Source organism: Sminthopsis crassicaudata, chromosome 4 (assembly GCF_048593235.1).
Source record: "Sminthopsis crassicaudata isolate SCR6 chromosome 4, ASM4859323v1, whole genome shotgun sequence".
NCBI lineage: Eukaryota > Metazoa > Chordata > Mammalia > Dasyuromorphia > Dasyuridae > Sminthopsis > Sminthopsis crassicaudata.
The window spans coordinates 292,155,121-292,168,025 of NC_133620.1; the positions used below are offsets into that span (position 1 = coordinate 292,155,121).

A 12,905-nucleotide genomic window follows, 5' to 3' on the forward strand; every position below is an offset into this window, starting at 1 on the left:
AAGATTTAATTTATTTTTTTTTTTTAGTTTTATACATTTTTAAAAAACATATTTCCATATGAGCTAGGTGGAGAGAAAAAAAATCAGAATAAAAGGAAAAAAACGAGAAAGAAAAAAAAAAGATGAAAATAGTGTGTATTGATCCACATTCAGTCTCTCTGGACGCAAATTGGATTTTCCATCCAAAGTTTATTGGGATTGCCTTGGATCACTGAATTCTTGAGAAGAACCAAGAAGACCAAGGGCTAATTTACCTACTCAAAGGAAAACTTCCAGCCCTGGCTAGTCACCTCACTGGGAAAACTAGTTGTATGACTCAATAACTTGTCTCCACTACCAGAAAAACAACTCAGAGCACAATGCAAAGTAATTGGGGTGGATCAGAGCATCATCTTTCTGTGTGAAGTACAACATGGTTTTTTTTCTCTTATTAGAAATGTAGAATACACAAGGACAGGTGGTATGGTGTGGTGGATGGAAGGTGGATAGACTTTGGAATCATAAAGACTGGAGTCCAAGTCTTAGTCCTGTATACACTTTGAGACTGACAAAAATTAAAGTTTTTGCCATATCTTTCTCTCTCTTAGGGACGCCTACAGAAAACAAAAAAGCTATAGAATTGGGAGAGCTTGGGGCCTGTACCTCTAAAGCTAAAGACTCATCTTTAGGCTGTCTCTTAAAAGCAGAGACTTTAGGCTTGAGAAAAACCTCAAAACTTGAAGATCAGCTGAAAGAAAATCAGTCTCCCTCCACTAACCGCATCTCAAAGTACTCCTAAAGTGCTTTTTTTCTTTCAAATCCTGGAACTGATCTCTGCCCTAAGGCAGAAGCAGCTGGCCAGAGACACTCCCAGAGAAAGTGTCTCTTTCAAAGTCGGACCCCTCCCAGCCTAAGGAGAAACCTGGCTACTAAAAAACCGAAGGAGCCAATTTTGAGCCCTCTTGTTTCTCCCACTATGCTGTTAGAAACAGCTGTGGCTCTTTAACTATCTCTCACCTGAACTAAAACCTAAGACTCTCAGCTTTTTTTCTTCTCCTGAGGGCAACTTCTGCTTCCTGGGAAAGACACTCGGAGCAGAGGTGCCTTCTTAATGCAAATCCCAGACTGAGGCTGGGAACCCCAGGAGACGGTCTGAAGAGGTTGTCCAGTCCCTGTCCTGAGTTCGAGCAGGAGAAGCACTAGAGGAACTGCTTATCCAGCAGGAGAGTCACCACCTGGTGGATGGCACAGGGGTCGAACCGCCCCCCCCATGTCCTGCCCTCTGGCAGGAATTTGGGGCTTGGTCAAGTTCCCCCTTGCTCTAACAGGACATCGAAACACCTGGCAGCCGGTAAGATGGGTGGGGCTTCTACTTGGCTCTCAATCTGGCCCTCTGGTCTCTCTCCACCCCTCCCCATAAGAGTGGGGATAGCAGGGGGCGAGGGAGGCTCAGGACCTCTGCCTAAGCCAGCTTCGTGATTTTATGGTGAGACCCTACTCTCTCAGACTTTCAAAGGAATTTTTTTTAAAGAGCACAAACCTTCAGACAGTTAAGAAATTTGGAAAAATTTAACTGCATTCTTATCTTGATTTGCAGCCCTAAGGGGCATGGCCCTCCTCTAGACCCTGCTTCACAACAAAGAGCAGTGGCAGTTTTTAATTGAAAAAAGCCCTAAATTAACCCTGGGATAGCCAACGGACATCAGTGGCTTAGTAAACCTAATAGATATCAAGGCCTCCTACCTGACCTGACTCTCTGAATCCATCACACCCTTACTCCCTACCACCCTGACCCTACCCCAGGAAAAATGAGCTTTCCTGGAAATCTGAGTGAAAGGGCGGTTTACACCCTAGACTAGACTACTTAACACTTTTACTATGGACTAGAACTTTTTGCTCCTAGCATTTTCTCTCCTACCTTCTTGATTGGCTTTCTATAACCTTGCCAGCAATTAACTCCTTAACTAGCTTCAGCTGGGGAGCTCTGTGGGCAGTGGAGGCATTATGTAGTGTTAGGTGGGCTATCAGCATTCTTAAAGGCAGCATTCCCTGCAAAGACCCCATTTGCAAATGTCACCATCTCAACCCTGGATGACACCCTACTTTTAATCTGTTCCTGAGATATGTTTTCTCTAGGCTTCAAGCTTTGGATTTTCAACCGCCCTTCAGCCTGGAGAACATGGGACGACTGACTGACTGGGACAAACACCTCTTAGATGCCCTGCTGCCGTTTTCAGACTCACCTCCTGGCATGAACCCCCAAATGAACTAGGGACATCTCTATGACCCTTGCCAGCTCAAAACAGCTATAGAAGAAAAGACCTCCACCCTTTATCCCAAATGCATTTGGAGGTGACTGCTTGATGGGGGAATGAAGGGACCCCAAAATTCTAAAACTCCTGAAGGACAAATTCTCCTTGCCTAAGGATAAACAGCTTTATTCTGTTGTCTGGGTGAGGCTTTGGACCTGGAGATACCAATCCTATTGAATTGGAGAAACACCCTATTCAACTGAAGATTTTCTGTTCAATTCTAGCTCAAGCTGAAAACCCAGCCCCCATGGAGCAACCCCCAGTTTGTAGCTAAGGCTTATACAAAGAGCCAATCTTAAACCCTCTCTTTGCAGGGGAGCTAATATGCCATTCCTGACACAGAAAACTCTGCCTGCTGAGATGATATTCTCTTCCAGCGTTATCCTCTCTTTATCCCTGTAATGCAGGAGAAACTGAGGCAAGATAGAGATTAGAGAGTTTTTAATATTTTATTAATTGGAGAGTATAATTGACTGGACAGGACTCTTGTCTCAAAGTATCTAGTGATGAATGGGAGAATCCCAAGTCTTTTTATATCTTTTTTTGAACAAAGAAAGAAAAGAACGGGAAGGTTTTTGGAACCATTTGGTTCTGTCAGGATGTGGGGAGGTTATAAGTTCTTACTAAAAGCCAGAGTCAGGATGTTTGAATTACCAGAAGTAAAGATGTCAATGAGGTATCTGGGATAGTCTTATCTTTTGGAATATTTTAGAGGGGGCAGTGTCATAAATTCTTGAGGGCAGAAGGAATTAGGAGCCAGGAAGTCTCACATGTATTTATAACCTTAGAGCAAATGGTTCTCAGTCTTTTTTTTTTTTTTTTTTTTTTTTTTTCCCCTGAGGCTGGGGTTAAGTGACTTGCCCAGGGTCACACAGCTAGGAAGTGTCTGAGATCACATTTGAACTCGGGTCCTCCTGACTTCAGGCTGGTGCTCTATCCACTGCGCCACCTAGCTGCCCCTGGTTCTCAGTCTTAATGGACCAGAGAGGAGGTTTTATAACTAAGGGGATTGAGGCAGAACAATTAAGGAAACTGAGGTAGAACAATTCAGGGAAACTCAGGACAAAGGGAAATTAGTGCAGGGAAACTGAGGTAGAACATCGCCACCTATTTCCCTAATGAGACTTTATATCTCTCTGTCAGGACCTTACTTTATATCTCTGTCAGGGCTTTGCCATTAAGGAATTCAGCTTTTCTCTTCATGCATAGAGCAAAGGCTGACTTCCCAATGCCTATAATAAACTTCTTTTTATCAGTCTAACTTTTCAGGTTCATAAATTCCTTTACAAAGGATCTCTGTGCCACCAGAAAGGGGGTTCCCACAACTCCCTACCTTACAGGGAATCCCAAGGGGGACTTAGGGGAGCCAAACCTCTCCATTTGGTTCCCTGAACCCTGAACTTGCCATTAACCTCATCATTTAACTCCCTGACCACAAGAAGGCCTAATCTCATTTTGGTTCCCTGACCATCAAAAATTTAGACCTCATCAAGACCATAGACAAATAGAGTGTTTGAAGGGGTGTCACATGACATAAGAGGTTTGCTATTTTCTTTTCCAGTTCATTTTACAGATAAGGCATTCTAAGGCAAAGGTTTAGGTGACTTGCCCAGAATCACACAGCTAGTAACTGTCTGAGGCCAGACAGTTTGAACTCGGGAAAAATGAATCTTCCAAACCCGAGGCCTGGCACTTCATATACTGTACCACTTAGTTTACTCAGAAGCCACTGAAGCATTTTGAACAGAGGCATAGCATGATCCATTCCATGCACACAAAAAAATACATCTGGAAGCATGGAAGAGGGATCAGAGTGGATGAGAATGTAGAAAGGAGGAACTCATAGGAGAACACTGCAGAAGCTCAGATAGATGGTGATAAGGACTACCTGTACTGGGTGATGGCCATGGAAAAAGATTGTAGCTTATTTGCTACTTTCTCACACTTAATCTTTTCTCTCTCTTCTTTCTTTGTTGGTCCACTGAGGATCAAGTAAGCTCCTGAGCCACCACTGCTGTGGCTTTTCCTAGATCACATAATCAATTTTATTATATTTCACTTTATCTCTTGTGATTCTCTTTATCTCTTCTTAAGTTAATAATTATTCCCCAATTCATAATTGTAAAAGCTATCTCCTTTCTTGCTCCTATAACTTGTTTATGATGTAACATTTCCTATCTAGGTCATTTAGTAATTATTATGGCATATGGCAAGAAATGTAGGTCTAATTTTTGGAAAGGCTGATGATTTGTGTGGGTTTATTTTATATCTTGTTACTTTGATAAATATTTTGTTTCAATTAATTTCAGTTGAATCTGTTGGGTTCTGTAAGTAAACCGTCATTTCATAAGCAAATAGTATTAATTTTTCCTTCTTTGTCTATGCTTAATCCCTCCATTTATTTTCCCTGGGTTTTTGTTTTGTTTTGTTTTTGCTACATGTAGAATTTCTAGTACATTATCTGGTAATAGTTGTGAAAATGGACATCTTTGAATTTTTTCAAAGGTTCTCTAGTACCTATATATATATATATATATATATATATATATATATATATATATATATATATATAAAATGCTAATGCTTGATTTTAGATGCTTTTTATCACATTAATGAATCAGTAATTTATTTTTAGTTTTTAAAATTATTTTAACAGAATTTTTTTCTTTCTGTTAACATATATAATCTCATGATTTATTGTTGTTTTGTTATTAAGATAGTCTGTTATATTTATAGCTTTCCTAATATCATATTGAACCAACCTGCATTCTTGCTATAAATCCAACCTGGTCATAGTATACACTCTTTTTAATATATATTTCAGTTTCTTGGCTCCATTTAGTATTTTATTTTTATATTCATTAGGGATAACAGTGTATAGTTTTCTTTCTCAGCTTTGTCTCTCCCTGATTTAGGTTTCAGAAGTATATTTATATCATAGTAGCTAGCATTTAGCTACATGGTGCAGTGGATAGAATGCTAGGCCTGGAGTTAGGAAGACTCATGTTCCTGAGTTCAAATCTGGCCCCAGATACTTCCTAGGTGTGTGACCCTGAGCAAGTCACTTAATCCTATTTGCCTCAGTTTCCTTGTCTATTAATGTGAGCTAGACAGGGAAATGATAAGCCACTCCAGTATGAAGTCACAAAAAGTTGAATATGACTGAAAAAAACTGAATAATAACAAAAGCCAGCTTTTATATAGCATTTTAAAGTTTGTAAAGTGCTTTACAAATATGATTTCATTTTATCCTTACAACAACTCTGGGAAATCAGTGCTATTGTTCTCCCTATGTTACAGATAAGGAAACTGAGCCAGAGGTTGTTTGTGACTTGCCTAAGGTCATATAGGTCACATTCAGAATGAATTTCATATTATCACTTTTTCTTTCTATATATTTACAAATAATTTATGTAATAATGAAATTAACTATTCTTTGAATTTTTTTTCCCCCTGAGGCTGGGGTTAAAGTGACTTGCCCAGAGTCCCACAGCTAGAAAGTGTTAAGTGTCTGAGACCAGATTTGAACTCTGGTCCTCCTCAATTCAAGGCTGGTGCTCTATCCACTGAGCCACCTAGTTGCCCCTCTTTGAATATTTAATATAATTCATTTGTAATTCTATCTGGTCTTGTTTTTTTCCTCTTTGGGAATTATTTATAATCATAAATTTGGTATGTTATCTTATTGTTTTCCTTTCCTTTGATGAAATTTTTTTTCTCCTGAGGATATATTAAATTATCTATTTCTTTTTGTTAACCTAGATATTTTATAGTTTTGGAAATATTCATCCATTGCCTCTAAGTCATCAGTTTTGTTAACATATAAGTGATCAAAATAAATTCTAATAATTTCCATTATTTGAATGAATTATTTTTATTTTTAATATTTGGTTTTTCTTTCATGGAAAAATTAGCTATCTAATTTATTTAGTTTTTTCTCCCTGGAGATCCTACTTTTATTTATAATTCAGTTACATTTTTGTTTTCAATTTTGATAACATTTTCATGATTTTTATAATTTGTTTTTGTGTTTAATTGTATTTTTTGATTTATTACTTTTCTAGTTTGTTTTTAGTTATATACTCAATTCATTGGTTTCTTCTACCCTCACCCCCTTTTGTTGATGAATGTGTTTAGTGATACAAATTTTCCCCAAGGACTACTTTGGCTGTATCCCATGTTTGGCATGTTTTCTCATTGTGTCATTTTCTTTGATGAAACTATTATGTATATGATTTATTATTACTCATCAATTTTTTAGGATTCAGTTAGTATCCATTTAAATTTTAATCTTTTCATGAAAGAATTCTTCCCTCACTAAAGATTGTTTACTATTCTGTTTTTCTGCCTTTGTGGATGTGGTTTTTATACTTAACATATTATTACTCCTTTGTGTTTTATTGCTTCAGCTAGACTCTAAGGCTCTTGAAGTCAAGGACTATATCATTTATCTCTGCATCCTTCAGTCTTGAGAGGCCTTACCAAAGAGGTCCCCTAGTATTCTAGGGATTAATGCTATCAGGACAAATTCTTTTCCTTTTAGATTCTGCACAGAATATCCTCCATGACAATGATTTACACTTTTGTTAAGCATATCTTTCTCTATTAAATGTCTCATTTGGTGCAGAGAATCAAAGAATTGGTAAACAAAGGTATCTCTCTGGTTCTATCTTTTGAAGAGATTCTTGATGCTCAAATGAGGTCTACCTAACAATTCATATAATTAAAACCAAGTAGATAAAGGTACATCTTGCCCAGACTATGATATGCCATTGGACATAGACTTTCAATGCTCCCATACTGTTCCCTGCTTCCAAAAGTCATGTTTTTTTTAACACCAATATTTTCCCAGTAATGCCTTATAGCTATGACTCATGAAATATCATTAAAAAAAGAAAGAAAGAAAGAAAAGCCCAAGCCCCAAATAACAACAACAAATTCTCCTACAATTCCATCCCCCAAAACTGGGGAGAGAGAGAAGGAGGAAGGGAGAAAGGGAGGGAGGGAGGAAGGAAGAGGAATGGAAGGGAGGGAGAGATTTAGATAGACTCCAAGAGATTACCAATGAAGACTTGTACACAAGGACCATAAAAGATATTATCTAAGAAATATAAGTTTGGAAAAATTATTGGGCTAGTCATGAAAGAGAAGGATAATGGATGACTTTGAGTCCATGTGGCAATGATGGTGTAAGACTGGGCTGAGATGAGCCCATTGAAGTTGTAAAAGCATTATAGGGAAAGGTGCATCCTGAGTGAGCTTCATAATTCTGAGCCTTGTAATAATAGTGCTTCTGGAAGTGTTGTCCATTTACCATGAGCAGATTCCCATTGCTCCAAGGAAATTAGAGAGTAAACTGTCATTGGACAAGCAACAACTAGAGACAGATGTGAATGTGGATTGGATCTTTCAAAAACTAGGCCCCAGATATGCTAAATGTTGTAAAATTGTCCTTGACTAAATGTACAAATTTTTTGCATGAGGGGGCAGAATGAGAGCTTCTGGGTCCCACAGTGGAGATGGTTGATAATAGAAGAAATTTCCTGTATCAAAGATGATGGCCACTGGTAGGAGAAATATTGAAAGTTTCCTGAGCCAATCCAAGAAGTTGCGCTTGACCTCATCCAGATGGTGGTCCAGTCAGGGCAAATGATGTGGCTTATACCAATAATGATCAGGAATGGGAGGTCAGAGTTCAGGCTCCAGCAATGACAACACTTGGACAGTGGTAGCACCTATAGTAACCCTCAGTATGCCTGGGCTAATAGAATAGAATAATTTTACTATTCTCTTCAGGACCCAGAATACAGGGACATCATCAGGCCCTAGAATAGAGGAACAGTACTTGACTCTGTAGAGAGAAAGCATCTCCTTGGGAGCAAGTGGTAGCAGACACACTAGGCAGTGGTTCAAACCTTGGCAGTAGTAAAGCACCTGTGTAAACATGGGGTATCAAATCCATGGGCAGCACAGTGAGAATGACTATAGGCCTCAGGAGCAGAAGGGAGCAGAGTGGGCAATGGCACAAGTCTCAATAGCAAGTAGTGGCATAGCCCCCAGTGGACTGGACACAGGCACAGGCACAGATCTAGTATAGATTTTTGCTTATTGTAACCTGGAATTAAAGGTCTCTTCAACTGGGAGTCTTTGGTTTTGTTATAATCAATTTATTGGCTCCCAGCTAGTCTAACTAATAAATTGATTATTAATTACCCAGAAAAAAGAAAAGAAAACTAGAATTGAAGACTATTCCACATTGCAGCCCCTATAGTACCCAATGGCCATTGGATAGCTCTCTCTCTCTGGGATGATTTGGAGGACCAAGGAATTGTTATTGGGAGATAGTTTGCTTTCTGGTGACAGGTGGGAGGTGAAATTTTCTACTTAGTCCCTGTGGAAAAGAGGGGCAATCCTTTAGCAGAGGTCTCAAAGAAGGCAAAAGATTTTATATTCCCCTTCCTCTTACTCAGGGCATCTCCAGATTGTCAGCTGCCACAAGATCCTCAAGGGAGGATCTTGAACAGTCTAATTTTCTGATCTCTCATCACAGATATTCTCTACAGACTCAGTTCTCAGTGTTTAGCATGCTACTATACCTTACACAGTTCTCATTCCAATGACTCTAAACTGTGCCCTTTCCCCACTCCTCAAACCCCTGATGAGTGAACTGAAGAACACTGAATGGGTGCTGGTAAAGTGAGGATTCTTAGTGCTGATCAAGGACCAGGCAGTATACAAGAAGGTAATGAGCTAATGAGCTCTTTACTAAAATTGATCTCGAGCCATGATGTGGATCATTGACTATAGGCAGCTTTGATGTTTCTGCTGTTGCTCTTGCTTAATGTCATTAACACTTTACATTAGTGTAAACTGCAAATATTTATCCATCACAGATCAGATTGTTAAGCTCCTATACTGGGTCCTTCCAAAATGGGGAGGCAAAGTTTTAGATTCCTAATCTTTGTTTTCCATATTGTTCACTCTTTCTGGGAGGCATTAGATTGCTTGGTTTTTACTTTTGTAACTATGAAGCATCTGTATAATGGGATTGCATGTGGCAAGGTAACCCATATAAGAGAAATTAATAGGGAAAGAAGAGTAACAAACCTCTATATTCTTCCACCTTTTCCAGGTTTCTGACTCACCAATAAGAATAGTCTGGGTGAAAATTTAGTCTTCACTTTACAGATCTTTCTTTCTTTTTAGTTCCCTCTTAGTAGCCCTCTTGGGCTGACTTGGGAAACTTCTAATGGTTATTTGTTTAGATTTGTGAGCTCCCAGGGAATGCTCATGGTGTTTCCTCATATGGAAAAGAAGAAAGGAACAGGCCATGAAATAAACCATCCTGCTCTCAGATTCACACTAAGCACATTTATTACTCAATCCAGATCCTGGTGGCTATCACTATTGAGCCCTAGGATCTTTCCTCAATAAATTCAGTGCCTGGTTTTTCTCTCTGCCCCAAATGATGTTCTCATACTAGGGGACTTCAATAGATACTACTTTCCCAGTTTCTCACTTTATTCAATTCCCATAATCTGTTCCTCTTTAGATGCTCATACCCTTAATTTATCCAATTCTATGTTCTCTGTCTCTGAGATTCTTTTATCTAATTATAATGTCCTGTGATTCCATATTTCCCTATGCTTGACAACCCCTAACTTTGTTCTTCGTACTTACTATTATTATGACCAGCACAACACATATGGACTAGTGGTGGTTGAAAATAAGGAGAAAGGGTTGCTGATAATTCAACAGAGCCATTTATTGAGAGAAATCATGTTTCTTATATATCTTAAAATCATATTACTATGAAAGGCATTGTTCTGTAACCAACCCTGATTTCTGTTCTCTATGATCTAACTCTCTGAAGCTTGTTGTTAGTTTCTAGGGACTCAATCTTATTTAAAGTTCACAATGCTCCAGTAATTGTGCCAGGACTTATGTTTCCCCATGATTTCAAGCTTACATGCGATCTTGATTAATCTTAGGAGGAGAGGAACATCCCAGTTACCAAAGTTTCTAGCTTCCTGGGAGTTCTCTACAACTATGATCTCCATTCTTTTACTCCTCGGTTCTTTCCCAGGTCATCAGCCCGGTGCTGGCTTCACTTTTTTTCCTTCTCCATCTCCACTCCTTGATGAGCTAATTCAGTCTTATATTATCTTCTACTTTGAAACCACTGGGCTCCTTTCCTATTGCCAATCAAGCCTTGACTAACCCAACCCAAGATCACTCCTATCATATACTTCCTTTGTTTCTGTCCTGGCTGGACAGAGTTGGAGGAAATCATGAAACCGGGTTGATTTGAGTGCGCTACAGATTTATATTATCTAATCTCAATTGACATTGTACTGAAGGAAGACTCACATTCTCATTTCTCCAAAGGAGTTGTTTTAAACTTTCTCATCTCTCTTCAAGCCTTCCATGATACCCTTTCCCCCACCTATCTTGACTGAGGACTTTCATACATAGTTCACTGAAAAAAAAAATTTTTTTTTTGAGCTCATTTGTTGTTCTCCCCTGCTTTTTATTTTACCTTATTCACTTATGTTCTTTCACTTCTATCTCATATGGATATGGCCCTTCTCCTTCTCAAAGCTATCCCCTTAATGTGTCACCCTACATCTTAACCCTTTCAACTTTTCCAGCAGATTTCACCACTCATCCCCAATTTCTCTCCTTTTCTCATCTCTCGCTAATTACTGGCTCTTTCCCAACTGCTTAAAAACATGCTCATGAGTCCACCATTCTTAAAAAAAAAAAAAAAAAAAGTCCTTACTTGCTGCTTCCATTCCTATTATCTATTATTCATATTTTTCCTCCTCAGCTTTGCTAAGTTTCTTAAGAAAACTGTTTATATTGGTCACTCTATTTCCTCTTTCATTTTTCTACACCTTCAGCAATTTGGCTTCTAATTTCATTACTCATATTTGAAATAACTCTTTTCCAAAATTACCAATGATCTCTTTAATGACAGACATAATGACCTTTTCTCATACTTACCCTTTCTGACAGCAGACTTTGGCATAGTTAATTAACTTTTCTCATGTGCTCTCCTTTCCAGTTGGTGACATTCCTAGTTTTCTTCCTATCTGTCTGACTTGTTTCTCATTCTCCTTTGCTAGATCTTCATTTTGTCACATATTAACCATGAATGTTCCTCAAGTCTCTGTCCTGGGTTCTCTTTTCTTTTCCCACCATACTATTTCACTTGGTGAACTCATCAGTTCTCATGAATTCCATGGTAATTTCTATGTACATGATTCCCATATGTACATACCTAACCATCACCAACAGTCTTTTTGACGTTTCTTTCTTTTTTTTTTAATCTTATAATTATAAATTTTTTGACAGTATATATGCATGAGTAATTTTTTTTATAGCATTATCCCTTGTATTCATTTTTCCAAATTTTCCCCTCCCTCCCTCTACTCCCTCCCCTAGATGACAGGCAATCCCATACATTTTACATGTGTTACAGTATAACCCAGATACAATATAAGTGTGTAAATCCAATTTTCTTGTTGCACATTAAGTATCGGATTCCTAAGGTATAAGTAACCTGGATAGATAGACAGTAGTGCTAACAATTTACATTCACTTCCCAGTGTTCCTTCTCTGGGTGTAGTTGTTTCTGTCCATCATTGATCAACTGGAAGTGAGTTGGATCTTCTTTATGTTGAAGCATCAGGAATTGGATGATTCAAAGTTAAAATGTCCCAAACAGACCTCATTGTCTTCTTCTCAAATCTTCCCTTCTTCCAAACTTTTAAATTATTGTCACGGATAATACCATTTTCCCAATCATTCAAGCCCATAGTCTTGGCTTCATCATTTGCTGATTTGAGTTCACTACAGATTTATATTATATAATCTCAATCGAATCTGTACTGAAGGAAGGCAGTCCCTATTAGATTCACTTTCTATACTGGATCAGTGACTGTGGCCAAGTTGTATTTTTTTACCTTCACAACATCTTTAACATACATTTCTTTCTCTCCTTTCACAATGCCATCATCTCTTGCCTGGACTATTACAAGGACCTTCTAATTGGCTTTTGCTTCATTTCACCTTGCTCCAGTCTATCCTCATTCATGTCAAAGTGATCTTCCTAAAGTACATATCAAACCCTTCCACCATCCAATAAACTGTAGTAGTTTCCTTCTTTTTCATTCCCTCCAAGATAAAATATATGCATTTATGCCCTTCATAAAATGGTCTCTTCCTATCTTTCCAGGCTTCTTATACTTGGCTCCCCTCACATAATCTGGTCTATTTTTGTTCCTTGAACTCCATATCACATCTCTCCATGGCTTTACATCTGCTGTCTCCCCTTTGTGTAATGATCTCCCTCCCCATTTCTTTTTAGCTTCCTGACTTTTTTCATATTTCAGTTCAATTCTTATCTTTATTGATTCCCTCCCCACCTATTCTCCTCTAATACCTATCACATTTAGATGATTTAATCTCTTAGATTTAATCTCTTCTCTATATATCTTGTATGTATCTATTTAGAATGTAAGCTCTTGAAGGCAGGGACCACTTTTGCTTTTCTTTGTCTCCCTAGAGCTTTGTTCAATTCCTGGCACAAGATAAGCACTTAATAAATGA

The 12,905-nt window shown here is 38.4% G+C and overlaps 1 long non-coding RNA gene across 1 annotated transcript; it reads left to right on the plus strand.

The window, feature by feature from the left end:
• Positions 1-598: 598 nt before the first annotated feature.
• Positions 599-3,552, plus strand: LOC141540865 (uncharacterized). The gene is made up of 2 exons (XR_012481594.1): positions 599-1,330; positions 2,116-3,552. It is a non-coding gene; the product is annotated as an uncharacterized LOC141540865 (long non-coding RNA).
• The last annotated feature ends 9,353 nt before the right edge of the window (positions 3,553-12,905 follow it).